The following is a 21,613-nucleotide window of genomic DNA, read 5'->3' as shown; positions in this document are numbered from 1 at the left end:
AGGAAAAAAAAAGAAACAACAAAAGCCAATGGGAATATAAATGACCCTCGCTTCTCAACCATCACTGACTGGAAGGAAAGTTACCTATGATATATTGTCACTTTAAAGGAGTTAGTTCAATGTTACTTGGAAACAGGAATTAATATATTAGTGAAAGATTTCTGGGATGGATGAGATTTTCCCCCTTCACATGCTTTAGCTACAATGTTCAGTCCTCTGTCAATTATATATTATTAAAAACATAATCTAGCTTGATTGCAGAAGGAGTTTAGGTATATTTCAACAGCGAAGTCATGTGCATATAGAGCCTTGAGTGGGTGCTTGCCTGAAAATGTTTCTAGTCTACCCTCATCTTTACCAGTGACCTTCTGTTTTTCAATTCCTGCATGTCTATTTTAAAAACCTCAAGTAATGTGTTGTTATTATCTGTGCTTTTTATTTTAGAAACTTACTCCTTTATTACCTTTTAAAATTAAGATTAGTCAGCCTCCCCAAAAATAGTCACTCAACCTTTGACCCACAACAGTCACAATTGTAGGATGATATATAAATCACCTTGGACAATAAATAAAACATATTAGCTTTACCCGCTGATAAATTGGATTAATTTTATTTTTTTAATTTACTGTAAACATTCAATGTAAAAAAAAAAAATTGCATCACATTAGGAAAGATGCTAAGAATAATTATGTCTTGTGAAATTTAGCAATTCAGATTTACACTAAAGGATACTATCCACTGCCAATGTTCAGTAAAAATTTTTTTAATAGGGATTATTCATGTCTATCAATTATTAAACCCTTTATGTATAATGCATTTCTTTTTCAAATTTAGATGATGTATAAGCCTGCTTCAGAAAAAGTTACTTTTGTGTATCCACTTATTTCTGTATATTGAAACATGAGGTCCAGTTGAATTCAGTGGGGCTAAGAGGGGCTAAAATCTATGCAGTTCTCTTCTCTTTTCCAGGTATCAATAATTATTTTACTAGTGTAACATAGCACATTTCAGGGATGCACAAAGCCTTTTAATTCAGCTACCTTGAAGAATTTTGGGATCTAAATCATGAAGAACTAAAATCTTCCGTATATTCTGAAAAAGGTTTGATACTAATAAAAATTAAAAGGTCCTTACTGCAATTATGTGCACAAAATGTAAACCAAACTGTTCATAAATAGATCACTGATTTAATTAAATTAGATAAATTACTAAAATATTCAGTGAAATGTAATTTTTTCAACTTAAAATTCTTCATTGCATCAAGGAGAAATGGATTAACTTATAGCAGAAGGTTTAATAGAAATAAGTCCTGAGGAGTCATATAATTATCTCAAGACAAAAAAACATTAACAAAAGAAAAAAAAAGAAAAAAGAGAAAACAAAATCAGCATGAAGAAATAGTCTGAAGCATTGCACAGCAGTCTGCCAGTGAAGGATAGTCTAGAAAAACTAAGGATTTCTAAGAAAATAAAACTCTGTCCTGGGACTTGCTCTTTGGAGAGTTGTACTGACACCAGCCAAAGTCAGTGACGACAAGACATTGGGATCCCTTTAAGAAAACTTTAGGCACTGCTATAGAAAGTGGGTTAAAAAATAACAAGCGTATACAAAGACCCACCGACATGAGACTAGAGCAAAACTAAAAGTAACTGACTGCTTAATTTATTTCTGAAATGTTGGTACAAATTGCCCTGAATAAAAGGTTTTAAACAGACAAGTAAAACTTGTGGGAGCCAACCAGCAGATATTTACAGATAATTGTGAAAAACCAATGAGTTTTCTCCTCGCTGACGCGTGCTTCAGGAGCGGAGGAAGGTGAGAAAGGAGAGTGAGAAATCTCCCATCCACATGTTTTAAAATCTGAGGAAAAAAAAATTGAAATTTATTTTTTCATTTGTTTTGTTTTGTTTTTGAAGGTGGTAAGGTAGTTTTGTTCTCAGGCTTTTTTGGATTTTTTTTTGGTCGGTTAGTTGGTTGGGTTTTTTTGTTATTTTTGTTAAGGCGATCCTACATACTTCTGAAAGCCACAGGAACAGAACTAATGATGACATAGATGTATCTAGCTCTTCATGGGAATATGTCTTCGCAGCATAAAATAGAAATGTCCAAATATTTATATTCATCTCATCAGACTGCATGAAGTATCAAGCTTATCTCTCTTTTATCCATTCAAACTACTGTACGGCTGAAAATTTTGGACAGCAGCTGTGTTTTCACTTACTGGTCAATTTCTGCTCACAATTTTAACTCTGAAAGAAAATAAGATAAAAACCCCTGGCTAATGACTATTAAGATGACCTGGGAAGGGTTGTTAGTATCCACTACTTTTCTTTTTTAAATTAGAGCTTGTTTTTGGAGGCATATGTTGCAAAGAAGCACAAGTAATTTTAGAAGAGACTTTTTTGAAGCATGGGTGTTTACCTAAATTAATTTCTGCTTTTTCTCCCTCTACTTGATGAATGGTAACTCATGAGATTTGGATACATTCAGATTTATTACTGAGCCACAAACTAACAAAGAATTCAGTCTTACTTTAGAGTTGAGCACAAAAGAAGGCACTTTGGAAAAAATATTTTGCAATGATTCTAGCCTTAAAAATCAAATGGATGCAGGTATTTAAAAAAACCCCAAAAACATAACTTTGAGACGTGCATTGTATCTAATTTCTGCTTCTTCCCCTGTCAGATCAGGTGCCAGTAAGCCATTCATCTTGTTCATTACAGCTTTTGTATAATTTTGGATTAGAGCTTTCAGACTTGGATTAGGCCTATTCTTAGTGCTTCTAAATCAGCGTATTTGATTTTCTTCTTGTCAGGAGCAATACTGCAGCAGAATTTCATAGGGTATCCCTACTATTTTCTATGTGTCATCAAACATGACACTAAGACCTCTCAACAGAAACAACTTCAAAGCTTATACAGGCATTAATTTGTCAGTACATTTTATGATACTCAGGACTTACAAATGGCAAATAGGAGATGAAAACCTGTATGTATGGAACAGCATCATAATGTTATTTACACAATGTTTCCTCATTTATTTGAAAGCAAATATATATATATATGTGTCTCAATTTTTACTTCTTGCAGATATATGTCTGTTTGAGGACTCTTGCAGGATATCAAAAGGATAAGCAAATTTTTATACGTGGCACACATGAACTATGTTCTTACTCACAATTGTAATAGAAATCCCTGAGATTAATCTCATTCATAAATATCACTTACCAAAAAATTTTACAAATCTTTATTCTATTCTCACACCCAGGTATTTATTTTCATGCTGCAGCCGGCTGCTAAGATCAGGTCTGAGTTCTTACAGACTTGTCCAACCTTACTCCTTGTAGCCCTCTCAAGAATAAAGGTAATCTTATATCAGTCAGCAGTCTCTCTCAAGCACACATATATCTTAAGACATAATACTAAGAAAAATATACTTCCCTGTTTTTTTCATTCTTAACAACAAAATTCCTAAAATCTCAAAAGTCATGTTTTAAAAAATTCATCCTATAAATTTAAATCAATTTTGAGTAAACACTGTCTCCAAAAATTAAAAGGAAATAAAAAAAAAAAAAGGAAGAGCCTCCCTAGCAACAAAATAATAAAAAGCACTAATGATTGCATCAATCTCTTTCAGCTGCAACATACAGTACCTCAATCATAATAGATTTTATAGGGATGAGTAAAAGGTTCTTGCTGTGTTTTGCAGTGTTTCACAGAGGCAGCCTTGTATGTTCAGTTTAAATCACAGAAATTTTTTTTAAATAAAAGACCATTCTAAGCTGTGTCCTTTGCTGGATTTATGAGCTTTCTATATACAGATCTATAAGGAACTAATCTCATTATTTCTTTCCATTGATCTCTTTGAATCACATGCTCTTTGGATCATGCCAAGATCTCTGCCCATTTGACCATGCATTACAGCATCTCTTTTCTTGTTTAATCTCAAAGTATCTTGTCAGTATTTAGATTTACTTTTTCTGCCTCAAAATTTTAAATGCACCATCATTTTACTCACAACAGGTCCTGTTCCAGACTAGTTCTAAAATAGTTTCTTTAAATTAGACACATGGACTGCAAGCATGTCTGTTTCCTCATGTGCTCCGTGTTCTTCCTTCCTATTAGTCTCCGGTTGGAGATATATTTATGTGAGTGTATTGGTAAATAATTCAGACAGTGTCAAGTCTACAGCTTGTTTAATTAGTTACTTTTCCCAGTCCAGGATGCAGAATTTTCTGTGTCAACATCTTAATCTCTGTTAAGTAATGAAGCTGAGGGTGATGTCACCTAGGAAGCTAAGTGCTGATATCAATCAGTCCTGTGACCTAATTACAGACCCATTAAAACTGACACACAATGCAGAACATAGAGAGATGCTCTGTGTCTAGTAGATATTTCCTTTCTGGTTTTCCCTCTTTTACCTCAAGTTAATTGTGTGCTATCTATAGATGACTGGGATATTATCTCAAGAGCAGGGACTGGTCAGCTTCAGCATTCAAAAACCGATCCATTAAAAATAAATAGAAGAAATTCCCCAGAGCATAAGCCAAATCCGGACACTGTGATTTTAGAGTACTAGGAAAAAATAAAGCTAGTCCATATTTCTTTTCAGACAACCTTACAACTTAATTTAAACACTGTTTTGTTTGAACATGAATGTCTTTTAGAATTAAACTCACTTCACAGTAAGAGAAGGACAAACTATTCTTTCCATCAGAAGAGACATTCTTTTTAAAATAATTTCATATTTTGAAAGAGTTATACCACACTATTTAGCTGTTTCATAAGAAAGCAGTGTAAGAAATCCCAACCTTAACTGTAAGAAGCAAGCATCAAAAACTACAAGCAATTATTTGTTGGAAAAAAAAATCGTATTGCTAGCAAATCCATAAAACTAGAACACAGAAATAATAAAATATTGGGTAAAAATGGATGTTTGTGGATTTGTATATACTAGAATTCAAGTGCTGTTAGTCGTATTTGCTAAGCAACTCCCATATATTTTCTGAAAGAAAAAAAAACATATCTGCAGTTTTTTTCATTTCCTGCAATTTCCTTGGAGCAGCTGAAAACCAATAAACAGTTTGAATTACATAGGTCAAGGAAAAACTTGTAATAGAAATCTGAATGTCTGTGTCTTTTTGGATTTGTTTAAATAATTTTTAAATAAATTTAATTACTAGAAATAGATTTTAAATAAATTTTTTTAAACCAAAGACTGTGAAAGCACAGACTGCAGATCAGCACGTGCCAGTGGTAGCCAATTAGAATCAAACTCCTGCATACAAACTGACCCCTCTGATCAGATCGCACCCAGTGCACACTTTGCAGGTGAGGAACAAGCCTGCTTTTCACTCTCAGGATGCTGCCAGGGGTACAGCTTGTGCAGCAGAGCCCAGCCAAAGCAGCGCTCCATTGCCAAGGGCAGGATGCAGCTACTGCAGCCCCAGTGTGGTGGAGCTGCACTCCTCTGCCTCTGCTTGAAGATGCACCTCTTCCACACAGGCAGGTTGGCATCCTGGCCATTTCAGGCTGGAATCCTATGCTACTTACATCAGCTGAAAAAATAGTATAATTAATTCTTCCCCCTCTTCCTGATTCCTCCTGCTGCTACATTTCATGTGCAATCCTCACCTGCACTTCTGCTGCTTTAGTCCTAGAGTGGAAGCACCTGCCACTCCATTTACAGAGGGAAGCTATCTGATGAGTATATAATGATGTTCTTTATAACTCCAAAAGGGAGCACAAAGGCTACTTTGAGCTGTGACTGGTTTCACAAAATACCTAGCTTTTCTACTTTGAAACAAGAACAGTTGCACAAAAGAAAACTGCAGACAGGTTCCAAATAATCCAGCTTCTTGTTCAGACTAGTCATAGCAATGACTGACTTTTCACCAAGTTGTGATCAAGTGTTTAGAAATTTGCCTTGAAATCCTTCTCTCATATTTGGATGAGGTGGATGAATATCTACTATTTTAATACTTTTTCAAGAACATTTGCATATTGTGGTTGTTACACAACCAAATTAATAATATGTTCTGACACACGTAAGAAATATGAAATGGTCTCAAAATATTTTCTTTTCTCAAGACATACAGTGTGAATTTTTTTTTAATAATTTTGCTGCCTTTTACATTATTATCTCAAATGAAATCAAATCCTTTTAAACCTGAGAATAATATGGATCAATTTATACTGATTTTGAAGTCAGAAATTATTTTGAACACCGACAGAAATTTTTTTGCAACGTAATTTCAGTTTTTAAATTACTTTCAAAGTAGAAAACCTTGAAAAGCTCATATAGTCAAAATTGAGGTTGGCAGTTTTTTGTACACTTCAGTAAACTTCTTGATTTGAAATATTTTTCAACTCCATTTCAAAAAAGACTCAAGACATTTTGCAATATGTATGAATTTTCCGGGAAGTAATATACCAATCAGTCTTGCAGTAGGCTAAAATCCAAGGTTGACGCAAAGTACATTACTCTAGGCAATTAATTTCTTCATTTCTATCTTGAAAAGTAAGGCAAACACCTTACTTTAGCCCCATCATAATTACACATCTGTCACAAGGTAGCTCTGAAACTTTCATTTGCATTTATCAAGTCAGGCTTTTAAACAGACATGAAAATATAGGCTGCTCCATGTATAAACTACTTTCATGAAGTAATTTTGAAAGGTAAATATACCAAAAGAATGTAGTAGGCATTCAGTACTTTAGCAAAATTGTACATATGTTTATAACCATATAAAAAGGCAAAATATGCATAAGAGCAATGAGAAGATCAGGTAACTTCATTCTAAATCAGAGAACTAAAATTAGATATCTCAGTTTGGAAAAGACAAATCTAAGTTGGGCCATTAGGCATGGAGCAATATAATTTAAATGTATAAGCTACAAACAGAAATGTGAGTCATCTGGTAGAGAGCCTCTGTGGCATTTGCAAGTTTCTATTTACTCAGATCATTAAGGATCATTATTCAGATCATTTATTAAATCAGTAATTTCAAAAGCTCCAGTATGAACTTTGTTAGCAGTTCCTTACACTGCTTGCTCAAGGCCTGTATCACCAGGAGAAGATTTGAAAGTATATCTTCAGGTAGCCATAAACTCATTTTTTAAACTCTAACATGGTGTCTCAGAGAAAGATTTTATATGTATACATATGCATATACACATATATATATACATACATACACACACACACACACACACACACACACACACGTACAAGAATTGTTTGCTACTCAAACTACCTTTCCCTTATTCTGAATATTATACCCAGAAAGACTCTCACATGGAAAAGTCAGAGACTTCTCTGCCACCAAGGACAATGTTTACACTTCTATAAAGAGTCAGAAATGTTGAACTGCAGATTAAATAATTCACTCAAAATCCATTTGAAATCAGATGGTAACCTGTCTATCACATAATATCTAAAATGACAGAAATACTACACTGAGTAAGATTAAATAATCTGGCAGATGGAATGAGAAAGGGCAAACATGATATACTTCTTTTGTTTTCCCTCATATTGTACTATTTTTTGTCTGCTGTTTTACAGTTATTTCTTTATAACTGAGAGAAAGTGAAGATTTTCTAAAGGCTTAAAAAACATATAATAACAAACACTTTATGCATGGGAACACTCAGGGATCAGGCTAGGCAAAAACATAAATATCACAAATAGATCCAAAGTTAAAGCAGACTGATTAAAAATTAATAAATATTTTACTTGGCATCTTGCTTCAGACAGATCTAGTGAAGTGAGATCTATCTTTTTTTACACATTTTTCCTCATGACTCAATAAAAAAATATTGCCTTACCATGCTTCTGAAAGCTACATGTATTTAACATGATGAACTTCTATCCTTAGACTACAAATCAAATACAATCTGCAAGACAAATTGTGCCCTGAGGAACAAGTATGTATCTCAATGGGAGTCAAGAAAAGGCCAAGGAGATTTTTAATTTAATAAAAAACACTTTTCCCAGATGTCACTTGCACGTGTGTAGAGTCTCATCAAATTTTCCATAACAGTTTTAAATTCCTTTCTCCAATACAAAATTTAGGTATGCTGAGAGATAAAAGAATAGTAGGGTAAAATATGTGAATATTTGCTGATTTCCCTCTTTTTCCTGTATATTACTGTACTTCAAATATTGTTTCTCCAGGAAAAAAACTGACAATAAAAGAGACGTACTTGTGGTTACAAATGCTAGGAGGCAAAAAATCTGAATCTATTCACTGTGAATGATGTTAACACAAAGATAGTGTACAGAACTCAACTTCTCAATTCCAAAGGCTTCAAACCTGTTATTGAACATCCAAACATCTAAAGCAAAGAAAAAGAAAATAATCCTGGAGGTCAACAGTCTTGAGCGGTTGTGTGGCTTTAAAGGGAGCTGAAATAAATATTCTCTTTGAGGGAAGAGGAAACTGAGTTTGTGTTTGTATTTTTTGGTTTTTTTCAGGTTTTCTTTAATCGAAAATTGTTTTTGGACAAAATTTGTGCATCACACTATAGGCTTGCAGAACTTAACAGCCATGAGATGTTTGTCTCACTAGTCAAACTTCTACATGCTCCTTCTAACAGGTTGAATGTGAACAAAATAACACAGATCTGGTGGGAATGTAGAAGAGACGAGAGTATATGCTGGCGAAATATATATCCTGCAAAAAGAAGAAGCTTCAGGTGAGGATTGAAGTAACAAAAGATAGAGGAATTGTGGTTTTACTGTTATGAGAAAATACCTCTCTAGGACAAAAATAAATAATTCTTTGAAATGCAATATATTGAATGAAAGAGAAAACTAGGGATGGAAGGCATTCCAAGAAAAATAAACTACAAAAGAATATTTCCCAAATGTAATAAAAATAATGTTATCCAGGCCCTAGTGCTTTTTGAATGTATGAAGACTGCAATTTTCTCTGTTTAAGCTCCTGAACATGCTAAGTGAATACTAGACCTAAAATGAAATTAGCATCATCTGTATTTCCTTAGTTCCCCACAAGCTTTGCTGGTACATTTACAAAACTGGAATCCAATTTACTGAGTTCAAACATTTTGCAACTGAAAAACAGTGTTAAATAGGCTATTTTTAAACTTGTGAAAAGGCAGTGATGAATTTCTTCGGTTTATCTTCCATTAATCTGTCTACTCACTGATGACTTTCCATTGTCTTCCTTATAGAGTTACTCATAATTTCTTTCTATACATTCTCTTTAACATCTGATAGAAATGTTTATTGTAGCTATTTAAATCATAGTAATATGTATTGCATATAAAATTTTTGACATTCTTATTTGGAAATTTTTCTCAGTACGTACGGCACATAAAGAAAGCAGCAATTGTTAAGTCAGAAAGAACATAGAAAGCTTCTAGATTTTTAACTTTGCAGGTAGGTATGTCTAATTTTCTAGACAGAAAGATATTGTTAGATATAACAGAAGCACATTTACAGCTAATTTCCGATACTTATTAAAAAACACCTATATATATATATATATATAGGTGTATATATTTTGGAGTTCTCTTTCAAATGAATTACATTGCAAGATGTGAAATAGTCACTAATGTTAAAAAGCATTCACCATTACTCTCATACATAGTGTCAAGATTAATAAATAATTAACAGCATTTCCAAAACAAACATACCTCAAAGACACTGGTGTCTTAATTCTTCAGGAGAATTACTACTTCAGCTGCCTTTCTGTCTTCTGGTCTTGAATTTGTTTTGTAGCCTAGAAAAATAAATCTCAGCTTACTTTCAAACTGAAAGCATAAGGCTAGACCCGAAGAAAAAAAAAAAACCAACAAACAACACTTAATAGCATTGCAGTTAATTCAGCTGTAATCCTACCTCATTATCTTAAGCAAATAAATCTCTAAACAGGATTACCTTTTTAAAAGCAAATTAGAAAACTGAATGTCATCTGTGCAGGGAGACATTCTTTTAAAATGCAATCAGCAAGGAAGCTCATAAATAGGCCACTATATAAAAATATTCCTATCAGGCAATCCTTAGCAGATTTTCAGCAGATGTGTATGTAACTATGATTTCACAAATTCCTAAAATAAAATGTGTCGACATCGTTTACCACAAACATTCAAGTGTCTAAAAAAATATACTCATTTAGATTCTAGAGAAAGAACAATATCATAAAGATATGTTCTTTATGTGTCTTCAACTGCAAGCGCTCTTGCCAATCCACCCATGTCAAGAAAGGTAAATGCAGGGACTGACTGGGAGAATGAAAACACTAAGCCCACTGTAGAAGAGGATCAGGTTCAAGACCAAGGAACCTCAATGTTCACAGGTCCATGGGACCCAATGAGATTAATTTGCAGGTCCTGACGGAGCTGGCAGACAAAGCTGCTAAGCCATTATCCATTATTTCTGAGAAAAAGTGGCAGTCAGATTTGTGTTTACAGCCCACAAATCCAATGGAACCTTTGACTGCATCAAAGGGAGTGTTGCCAGTAGACCGAAGTAGGCGATTCTCACCCCCTACTCTGCTCTTGGGACACCCTCTGTGCAGTTCTGGTGTTCCCAAATTAGGAAGGACATGCAACTGTTGGATCTAGTCTAGAGGGCCACCAAGAGGACTGGAGAACCTCCTCTATGAAGCTAGGATGAGAAAGCTGGGGCTGTTCAGCCTGAAGAACAGAAAATTACGTGAAAACCTTACAGCAACATTCCAATATCTTTCCTTAAAGTGGAGCTGGAGAGGGACTCTTCATCAGGAACTGTATTGATGGGATAAGGGGTAATGGGTACAAACTGAAAGAGGTGAAATTTAGATTAGATATTAGGAAGAAATTTTTTACTGTGAGGCTGGTGAGACACTGGAACATGTTGCCCAGAGAGGTTGTGGATATCCCAACACTGGCAACATTCAAAGTCAGGTTGGACAAGAACTGGAACAGCCTGGTGTAGTGGGAGTTGTAGGGACTTGATGATCTTTAAGGTGCCTCCCAACCCTTTAACATTCTATGATTCTATGCAAAACATAGCAAGTGCAGCTATTTAACCGTCACACTTCCCACTCCTGCACACCATTATAATTTTTGATTTACTGAGAAGAATTATAAAAAACTCAACAAGCAGGGTTGTTATGTTTTCACTTTATTTCAATAGCCATGTAAAATTCAGGAACCATAGACACTAGGTGCATCCTAATACTCATTACACATTTTTAGAAATGCACATAGAGTATATAAGCAGCAAAGAAGCAGCAGACACTATCAGGAGAAATCAAACTACTGAAGTCATTATCATTGTTAGAATGTTTTAAGTATTCTCAGAAAAAAATTACCAGTTTTAAGTCTTTTTGATTAAGTTAGAAATAGAAATCATGGGTTATCACAGTCCTTAGAAAAAACATCAATACCATTACAAAATAAATATTTCATTAAGAAGAAACCAGTCTGTGATTCTGTGATAGCTTTATTACTAACTTAAAAGGAAACAACAGACATTAATAAAATAAAATTTCCATTTGCATTTTTAGCTTAATTTGTATTGAACTTCTCAGTTTCACTTTAAAATACTCCTCTTATCTTGATCATCCTGAGTTACTCCTTTCTTCAAATTATTTCATTTATCTGTACTAATATAAACAAGTTATGTTAAATAAAAACAACACAGAAGACAGCTTGCTTGAAGGGAAGGTGTATATAACAAATTTAAGTGAACTCAGTTTTGGAGGTTGATTGTGGTATATGTGGAAGAAACTAATGAAGAAAGTATTTAAATGAAAGTAATAATAGATAAAAAAAAAAAGCCAAGACAGAAATGAAAACAACTGAAAAGGGTTAATAAGGCTTTAATTTGTACCCCCAAGCCAGCAATGTAGTAGGGCAGAAAGAAGTCAGGAAACAATTTTCTGTCAATAGCTGCTTCAAAGTCTTTTACTTCAGTGTTTCTCAAGAATAAAACATATCACACATTCATTTGAATACATGAAAGCCAATGCATGATACAGAAGGTAAAACAAGGCATCCAACATTCACAATACTAGAAATAGTGTATGTTATGCTATAATTCAAGATTCTTTAAGAGCTAGGAACTATGTACTTATAGTTTGCAAAATTAAGTAATCACACTGCTACCATTCAAGCAAATCTTGATTTATAACTATTTTTATAGTGGCCATGACTTGAGGGTTTTGTATTACTTTTTCAATGGTAATATAGTGGAGTCTCACACATTTTTTCTTATTCCTTCTTTGATAACAATTTTTGAGTCTTGCAAGTTTCAAGATTAACTGATGTCTCTTCAGTCAAAGGCTTATTTCATCTGAGTGCTAGAACATTTCCATGATACATTGAAAACAAGATAATGGAGGGACAGTGGGAAAAATAACGCTTGCTTGAAGGATGAATATTGCTTGAATATTGCTTTAATCAATATTTAGGTGAAAAATGTCAACAAAGAAGATCTCTTCATGCTTACATCTTCATTTTTTAAATACTAAAAGGATTCAAAAGAGTTGTTTCATGGAACAAAAGCACATATTTAAAAGCAGTTTCTAGTCTCATAAAAATCCTTCTATCTTTGTATTGTTACAGTAGTTGAAGTATTTTAATCAGATGTATATGTTTTATAGTGTTTGCTGAGATTTGATGTTTGTAATACCTCTGTGATTACATATTTAGGAAGAAAATCAAAGCAAAGTGCACACAGTTTTTGTTCTACTAGTCAGAGAAGAGGAGGAGGAGGTGAGAACATGTGAGGGAAACCACATGGAGACATCAAGGTCAGTGAAGAACGAGAGGGTGAAGGTGTTCCATGTGCCAGAGCTGAGGTTCCTCTGCAGGCTGTGGTGAGACCATGGTGAAGCAGCTGTGCCCCTGCAGCCCATGGGGATCCATGGGGGATGCAGAGATCCACCCACAGCCCGTGGGGATCCATGGGGGATGCAGAGATCCACCCACAGCCCGTGGGGATCCACGGGGGATGCAGAGATCCACCCACAGCCTTTGGGGATCCATGGGGGATGCAGAGATCCACCCACAGCCTGTGGGGGAGGTGCCCATGCTGGAGTGGGTGGGTGTCTGGAGGAGGCTGTGATCCAATGGGAGACCCAGTGGAGAGAGGGGCCCTGCTTCCAGGCTGGAGCAACCTGTCCTTGGAGGACTGCACCCTGTGGAAGAGTGACCCACACCACAGCAGTTTTGGGAGGACTCTGTGCCTGTGGGAGAGACTCATGTTGCAGCAGTTTTGGCAGGACTGCTGCTCATGAGATTGGAACCATGTGGGAGAAGAGGAGCTATCTCTCATGGGAGGGACACCACGGTCTCACAGGGGAAGGAGGACTCCTCTTCCTGGGCAGTGAAAGAAAAACTCAGGCGATGAACTGATCAAAACTCCCACATCCTGTCTCCCTGTCGCCCTGGTGGGAAGGAGGGAAGGTTTGGGGAAAAAACATGGGTTTTAAGGGCTTATTATACTTCTCATTATCGTCCTCTGATTCTGTTAGTAATAAATTCACTTTGTACCTTTAAGTTAAGCCTGTTTTATAGGAAATGTTCCCTCTGTTGACGGAGTGACAAAACTCTCCTTTGTCACCTCAAAAAGGAAAGAAGTCCAGAAGTTTCCCTCCTCAATTAGGTGAAAAGACATCCCATAGGGCCTGGGGGACTTCACCTTAAACTTAAGGATAGCTAATTGGACAGGAGCCAAAAAGTCTCGCCTGGGCAATTTACTAGAAAAATAAGAGAAAAAAGAAACTAATCGCTTTTGTGAGGTGTTTTACCAGGAACAAGAACCTCTTGCACCTGGCTCAGTTTTTCTCTGTTTGTTACTTTGCCTTTTATTAAACCCTTTTGTTTCCAACACTGCAACAGAAGCCATCCTGCTGATTTTTATGCCTCCAAGGGTAGCTGAGCTATCTTGGGTGTGTTATAGACCTCCAAGAGTTGATGAGGCCTGGCTTGAGGAGGCAACTATTACACTGTTTTACCCTTGAAGTGTTTGCTCCTAGTCCTTATCTCAACTCATGAACCCTTCATGAATTTTTTTTCTCCTCTGTCCAGCTGTGGCAGGGGAGGGTGAGTGACTGGCTTTCGCGGGTGCCTGGCATTTGGCCAGTGTCAAATCACTGCATTTGATCAAAATTTTAAACGCTGATTTTTCTATCCGCTTTGAGAGATACATCTTCAGTACTACATGCATCTGTATTAGCCAAACATTTAAAGAAAAATATGAAGTAATTATTCCTAATGACATTAGATTGAAAGAAACCCATGGATTTAATCTAGTCCCTCTTGACATTTGAAGATCCATATTTATTGTCAGAAAGGTTTTACCCTTACAAAACCTTTTGGTTTCCTTTCTCCAGTCATTTTATTGCTGTAGTGCACAATTGTGTGCAAGGTTAAAATAAAGAATTACTGATCAATTTGTACCTAACATTTAGAAAATTTGAATTTTAGTGACATCTGGATTTCCCCTAAGGGAAATTTCTGCCAAATACCCATACTAATTGAAATGATAAAAAAGAGAAGAAAAAAAAAAGAAAAAACCAACAAAAATACAGAACTGGGTCAGTTATGTTATGAAGTACAGAAACATAATTTCAAGCATCATTGTGGCTCTATGTCCTTGGAAAATATAATTTATTGGTTTCAGTAAAAAAGAAAAATGAAATACTTTCTTTTACAAATTCTCCAATGTCTTGAATCATGTGAAATGTCAAGTTATGGCTTCTCAGTTAGAAAAAACACTATGAGTATACACAGACTGATTAAACTCACAATGAATTTGTGTCTACCAAGCAAAAAAAAAACCCTTCCAAACAAAACAGCCAGAAGGTAACAATGTTAATCAGACTATGGGAGTACAATTTACTATTTTTTTTATTATCTGGATGGTGAGATTTTACTAGCTAGTAGTGTCATCCACCCTTTCAGTAAAGCTCAGTTTGTTTAACCGCTGTGAATGTTGCAATACACAGATGAAAAGGATATCCCCAAGCTAACAAAAACTAGAAAAGACAGTTTTAAAGTCACAGTTTTCTCTTGATGCTCCTAAAGAAATCAAAAGTCATAAATATCTTGGCATATCTTTACCTAGAGAAAAAAGCAAACTTGGAAATAACAGAGAAAATAACTAAAATCTTCAGCTATTGCTTACCTATAAACTAAAATCAATAATTGATTACTTTTTTCAAACAATTCAAGGTGCAACTAAAACCACAAGTAAATTCACTTTCTCAGGGCAAGAAGCTAAATAATTTTGCTGCCAAATATTTGGTTTATTATCACCTGGCAAAGGAAAGAGAAGAAGACCTTAAGCACCAACACAGAAGAAATATGTTTACATGGTGGCATTGACATCACCTAGATGTCTATATAACAAAACAAAACTAAACTAACCAAAAAAGGGCAAATATCTTAAAACCAAAACAGTTTGATGTCATTAAAGGCAAAATAATTTTAAAAAAGAATGAAAATCCCTTCAAATAACTCTTGATCAGTAACTTGTGCTTACCAAGACAATTACAGGTAGAGATAGTTTACACACTTTATCAATCTAAATGCATTTACAGGATAATCTCCTGAACTATAGCCTATGTTCAAAACAGTACCCTCACAGATCTGTAAAGGATTTTAAGCTGAAGTGATGTAAAATATACAATGGTTGACTATGTATATGGGGTTTTTCTTAGTTTCTGACATTATTTTTCCTTTACATCTGTTAAATAGAAAGATTTCTAGTTGAACTCTTAAATTCTTTTATTAATGCCAGAGAGAGCAAAGTTCGTATGAAAATGTTCCCTGTGAAAATGAGGATCAAGGTTCTTCATACCTATATTTTTACTGCTATCAGCATAATTTTCCTTCTCTTATTTTCCCTTATAATTTGCTTTTCACTAAACGCAGAGCTGAATTAGACAAAAATGAGTGTGAAGCAACTTAAAATCCTTCATTTTCCAAAGTTCAGGGAGGTGCAACTGATTCTTTCCATTTGTTTCCACTTATAGCAAAGAGTAACTTGATGCTGTTAGAAGGACTTCAAGAATATTTCAATTTGCACTCTAGATGCATATTTTCAGCCAACCTAATGAGCACTTTTTTACACTCAAATGCACAATCAGGTGGCAGATACCTGAGATCCTGAACAGTAATGAGTTCTGAACTTTGCTTGCCACTTTTCAGTGGGTATGTTCAGTTTAATTCCCACTATAATGAAACATCTAAACATAACTAAGATAAAAACTTGCCAGATTTTATTTTGACTTTATTGATATAATTGACTTTATTTTACTAATCTGCTTGACAATAAAAGAGCTAATGAACACAGGTTTAGGAAAAAAAAAACACAAAAAACCACAGTAGAGTATTTCAGTTGGAAGGGACCAGCAATGATCAAGTCCAACTACCTGACCACCTCATAGCTGGCCAAATGTTAAAGCATATTAACAAGGGCATTGCCCAAACATTTCTTCAACACTGACAGTCTTGGGTTATCAACCACTTTTCTAGGAAGCCTGTTCTTTTGGTTGACCACCACCGAAGTAAAGAAATGTTTCCCAATGTCCAGAGCAAACCTACCCTGATCTTCCCATGAGTCCCAGAAGAGATCAGCACTTCCCTCTTCTATTTCCCACCTCAGGAAGCTGAAAAGAGCCACTCAGCCTTCTTTTCTCCAAACTGGACAAGTCCAAAGTCCTCTGCAGTTCCTTTCTTCCATCCATTTCATCAGCTTTTTTGCATTCTTCTGAATACATTCAAGGCCCTTCAAAAATTTCCTAAATTGTGGGGCCCAGAACTGTGCACATTACTCAAGGGGAGATTGTACCAATGCTGAATACAATGAACTAATCCCCTCTTTTGATCTAAGAACACATTTACAATTAGTTCTTACAATGCTAGTCCACAGAGCATTACTAACTATAAAACATAAAGTTATTTTATACTTATTTTTCCTGATAAAAGTTCCTCTCTTGCTGCAAATGAAATAACCTATGATGTATTTTTTTAAATTTCTCTCTTATTTTAGAAAATTTTATTAAATTGAAATTATAAATAAATATTATAATTATTATATAATTAACAATATAATATTTATGTTACAAATATGAATTTTCTTTTTATTAATAACATGTTATTTAGATTTTATAATTAAGGACATTCATTTAATAGGGAAAATCCTACCTATCATATGATATGCATAAGTCATTAACATCTGTGTGGGCATGGAAGCCTCTACAATGGAATACTGACATTAATTTTATTTCTTTACTGAAAAGGAATGAGGCATACAGAATTTTACTTAGAACTTCTAGTGAATCATTGAACATTTAGCAGACTTTTCATCATTAAGAAGAACAAATGAAGCAAAGGAGTACTCTTGTTTTACGATATCTAATCTTTGTATTCACTTCTGAAAAGGCATTCTTAAAAATTTTTTCTCATATGTCTGCTTCTCTAAAGATCCATAGAAATACTCAAAAAATATGGAAACTAACTCTACCGCTACACCAATTAAATTTAACTATATGAGATCAGGGACAAAATGTTGGTGGATATAAATGCAACTGTATCACTGAAATGGAAATGCGAGCACAAGAGGTTCTTGAAAATCGTGTATAGAGCAGTTCAAGAGAAAAGCTGTGTGGAAGTCAAGTGGACCAATAAAATAAAAGCATTTTGAGTAGAAATGAGATTCATAAAAATATTAATTTTATTGTATTGAGTTTAAGGCTCTACAGCGTTATGTACATGTTGATTCACAAAAATTAGAGAAGTGCTACAATACTAAGGTGTTATTTTCAGTTAAATTTTTAGAACCCAGATCTTTTCTTGTCAAGAACATGGCCTTGGTTTTTTTTCCAATTTTTGATATAATTATTTCTCTTCATATTATATTAATATATGATCTCAATTATTTGGAACCAGTGTAGCATCAGAAAGTCTTCCCAGACAAAAGAGGAATTCAAGTATTAAGTGAAAGGAGAACAGATTCCAGCTGGAATTCTGTCTCTGCCACCACTGTGAAGAGGACAGCAGCATTGATTTTTCTATTTTGTTCCCATGCACAAGCTCAAATTTATATTCAGAGGTGTGCAAAGGAGACAGGAATTGAAGGGTGAAGGGAGCAAATGCAAATGAATTGTTGAGTCACCATCCCTGGAGATATTTAAGAGATGTGTAGGTATGATACTCAGGGATACGTAGATACGATACTCAGAGGTGCATTTGATTCTCCTAATGATTCTATTATTCTATGAAGATAGAAATTAAACATGACTGTTGCAATGTTTTTCTTTCTAAGCAAACATCTTCTTAAACTTCTAGTGCTTAGTAGCATTTTGCTCTTTACACATTAATACTCAACATTGAATGTAAAATGTCACCTACAGATTTAAATACATCTGTATTATGCTTTGTTCATATAATTTGATATGATTTCAAGACCTGAATGAAATATCCCATTTTCACTTAAACATATTGCTTAGAAAAGCAATTAACCATTGAAGTCCATACAATCAAAAACAATTCCTCATGGTCTATGCAAACATGCCCTGGAAGTAAAAAACTAGAAGCATAATGTGGGCACAGGCACCAGGGTTCAGGTGTCTGTAATGATGACAAAATTTACTAGAACAAGGTCATTTTCACTAGTACTTACTCATATATATAAACTGAAAAACAGCATTTAGAGATCACATTAGAATTCCATTGGAAAAAGTGACCCTTCACTTACTAAAGCTTTACATCTAATTTACAAGGAAGCCATACTAAATTAGTTATCTAAATCTCTGGCTGAAATAGATCATAGCTGTGTCTTACCAATTAACCTTTCAATGTACAAAACCCCAAGTGATTTCGAGCAATTTTGTTTCCAGCTCATTGTAAATGGAAAGTGTTCTCAAACATTCAGTACAACTCAACTAGTGATCTCAATTCATTTTAAAAAATATTTCTTCCCCTAATGAGATGGAAAAGAGAAAAAAGAAAACAGATTTTACTATTTTAAATCTAATTTCACTCACATATGTACAGATAACCACCATCATTTTTACATACATTAAGTCCTTAATAACAAAATCAGATCAAAGTAAAAACATTCAATACTGCTATTATCAGAACATTGAATAGCTTTCCAAAACAAAATTGGATCAAATTCTGTGAAGCTTACATATAGTTTCTCAAATGCACAAATATACTCTGTTGTTAAAATTCAAGATTTGCTTACTCCCAGTTCAGTCTGAGACTTCTGTCTGCAGTGACATTTTAATTTACAGTACCAAAAGGATACAACTAAATATCTAGCATGAACAGAAAACCAGACTTACTAAAATGCAAACACACAAGAAAGTGGAATATAATTCCACTTTCCAATTTCCAATATAATTGTATTATGCAGAAATGCAACAAAATAGAAGGCAGAGGAACAGCTTTAAGTTCATCATATCAGCACCATAAATTTTCTTCAGATAATGGTAATGAAAGCAAAAACTGGTATGGGCTTATATTCCTGTCAAAAAATCAAGAGTTATAGCATATAATTTCCCTTGGATATATAGAGGCAAAAGCTCTTCTTTCCTTCACATTGCTTGAAGTCTGATAGTGTTCATTGCATAGAAAGAAACAACCCAAGATAAAGGAAGCAAACACTTTTTTTTAAGCCATGACTTAGAAGATAATTTCTGAGCTCACAGGAGGTCTCACAGCATATTTTAAATTACACACTGACATACATTTCATCTTCATAAAGTGTAATTGGGTCTTGGTCTGTTCAGTGAGGTTAAAAAACAATTTTTGATTTCCCACAAAATTAGTCTAGGCTGAAAACAATCTGTGACTTGAAGGAAAGGAAACAGCTTTGAACTTTGAACTTGAAACAGCTGAAGACTTTATTTAGTGTATGGTGCTGACTGCAGTTGTCTGCATATCAGGAGAGCATAGCAGCCTGTGCCTGTCTTAGGAGCAAAAGCAAAAAGATTCAAATACAGCAGTCCTTGTACTAGGAAAATATTAAAAAAATGTTTTGTTTTCCTCAGGCAGGTTTTTTAAATTTCAAAAATACAGCAAGGCAAAAATTAAAACTGTAAAGAAAAAAAATCTAGACTTCTCTGTCAGCTGAAACAAAATTTTGAGGTGAGAAAACTCATGGATGAGTAACCTGATTAAAAATTTACTGCTGTATGATCATGAGTAGTTTTGGTAGATTTTGCTTCAGTTTTCTAACCTATCAAATGTGAATAGAAATTTCTTTTTCCCTTGTCTTGCATTCCCTTTTTTTGGCTCATGAGGTGCTCAGACTCTTGCTGGGGCTTGCATAGGATGATACTAAAAGACTATCCTTGGGATTTCAGCATACCACAATCAGAAATATAACAAACAAAAGATGATTGCTTATTGTGGCAGATAAGAAGACTGTACTCAAGGCTTAAATGTTTATTAAGTCAAATCTGAAAATTGATTAAAAGTAATGTTTTCCTTCAATCTGACATATTCAAAGAAGAAAAGAACTGCAAGCCTGAGGCAAGACATAGTTCCATTAGAGACATCACATAATGCCTAAAAATGTGAGAAATAGAACCAGAAGCAGTGAGATTCTTGTATTATATAATAAGCATACAATCCCACCTATATTGGGAAGTGCTCTTGTCCTATTTGAGAAAAAAAAATGAGGTGAAAGACAAAATTTCCTCTAAGAAAGTAGAAACTCACTTGCTTCACTTATTTTGCTTGGAATTTTCTCTCTTCTACAGCAAATGAGATGTACACTATTCAGAAAAATCTGAATGGTCTTGGATGGTTTCTGATTTCTAAAGTTTACAAATGCATCCTTCAATAAACCTGGAACTTTCTCATTGAAGAAAGCACACATGAGAAGAAAGATTTCTCCATTTTCTGCTAATATTATTGAACATTGTTATTTCTTCAGGTGACCAAGGAAATGAAAGATACCAAGGCTCTGCATGTTCTAGCCTATCTTTTCTCTTTTTAGTTTGAGACAGTACACATAAGTTTCTATACACACAAAATCAGACTTTGTCCTGAGTTCTTCTCAAAAATAAATTACATTGATTGTCAAGAGAGCACTCTCAATACCACTATGGACATTTTAGAATAGTCAGAAATACAAGAAAGATTTAATGTTTAGGAGGCTGCTAGGTTTATACCAATAGAAAAAGGTATGTCTATACAAGTAAACCATTAAAACAAAGTTACTTACATCAATGTAAATTAAAAAAAAAAAGAAAAAAGAAAAACTCTCAAACATATTTAAATATTTTTCAGAGAAAAAATTCTTATTTGTATATTTAAGACAGTTTTGTATTTACTCCTAATGAAACATTCCATTATTCTATGCTTCTGTGACCATTGGAATCTTCTGTGTGCTCCTTTCTCTGAGATAGGTTTTATCTGTTAGCTCTGAATCCTTTCATCTGCTGTCTTTGCACTGCTTTATATCTATTTGTACACAGTTCTTTTTATTGATGTGTTTATTTGGATTGTCCAGCTCTGCTGGGCAGGTTATACCATTTATCTGTAACAACACTCCTAAAGGAGCCCAGGGCACCTTTGGCCTTCGTGTTTCACTTTATATCCACCTGTAGTTCCTTCCAAGCTGCCTTTCAGCTAATCAG

General features: G+C 34.5%; 1 protein-coding gene across 4 annotated transcripts in view; it reads right to left on the bottom strand.

Moving 5' to 3' along the window:
* The window catches only part of CDH18 (cadherin 18), a 495,321-nt gene that overhangs the window by 282,180 nt on the left and 191,528 nt on the right, over positions 1–21,613 (bottom strand). For all 4 annotated transcript variants that reach the window (XM_064705466.1, XM_064705467.1, XM_064705474.1 and 1 more), the window contains exon 3: positions 9,660–9,745. The gene's annotated coding sequence lies outside the window, so the exon portion shown is untranslated. The remainder of the gene's footprint in view (positions 1–9,659; positions 9,746–21,613) is intronic.

The sequence above is a fragment of the Zonotrichia leucophrys genome, chromosome 2 (assembly GCF_028769735.1).
Source record: "Zonotrichia leucophrys gambelii isolate GWCS_2022_RI chromosome 2, RI_Zleu_2.0, whole genome shotgun sequence".
Lineage (NCBI taxonomy): Eukaryota > Metazoa > Chordata > Aves > Passeriformes > Passerellidae > Zonotrichia > Zonotrichia leucophrys.
The sequence above is the reverse complement of the archived record's forward strand: the minus strand, read 5'-3'. Positions and strand labels throughout refer to the sequence as shown.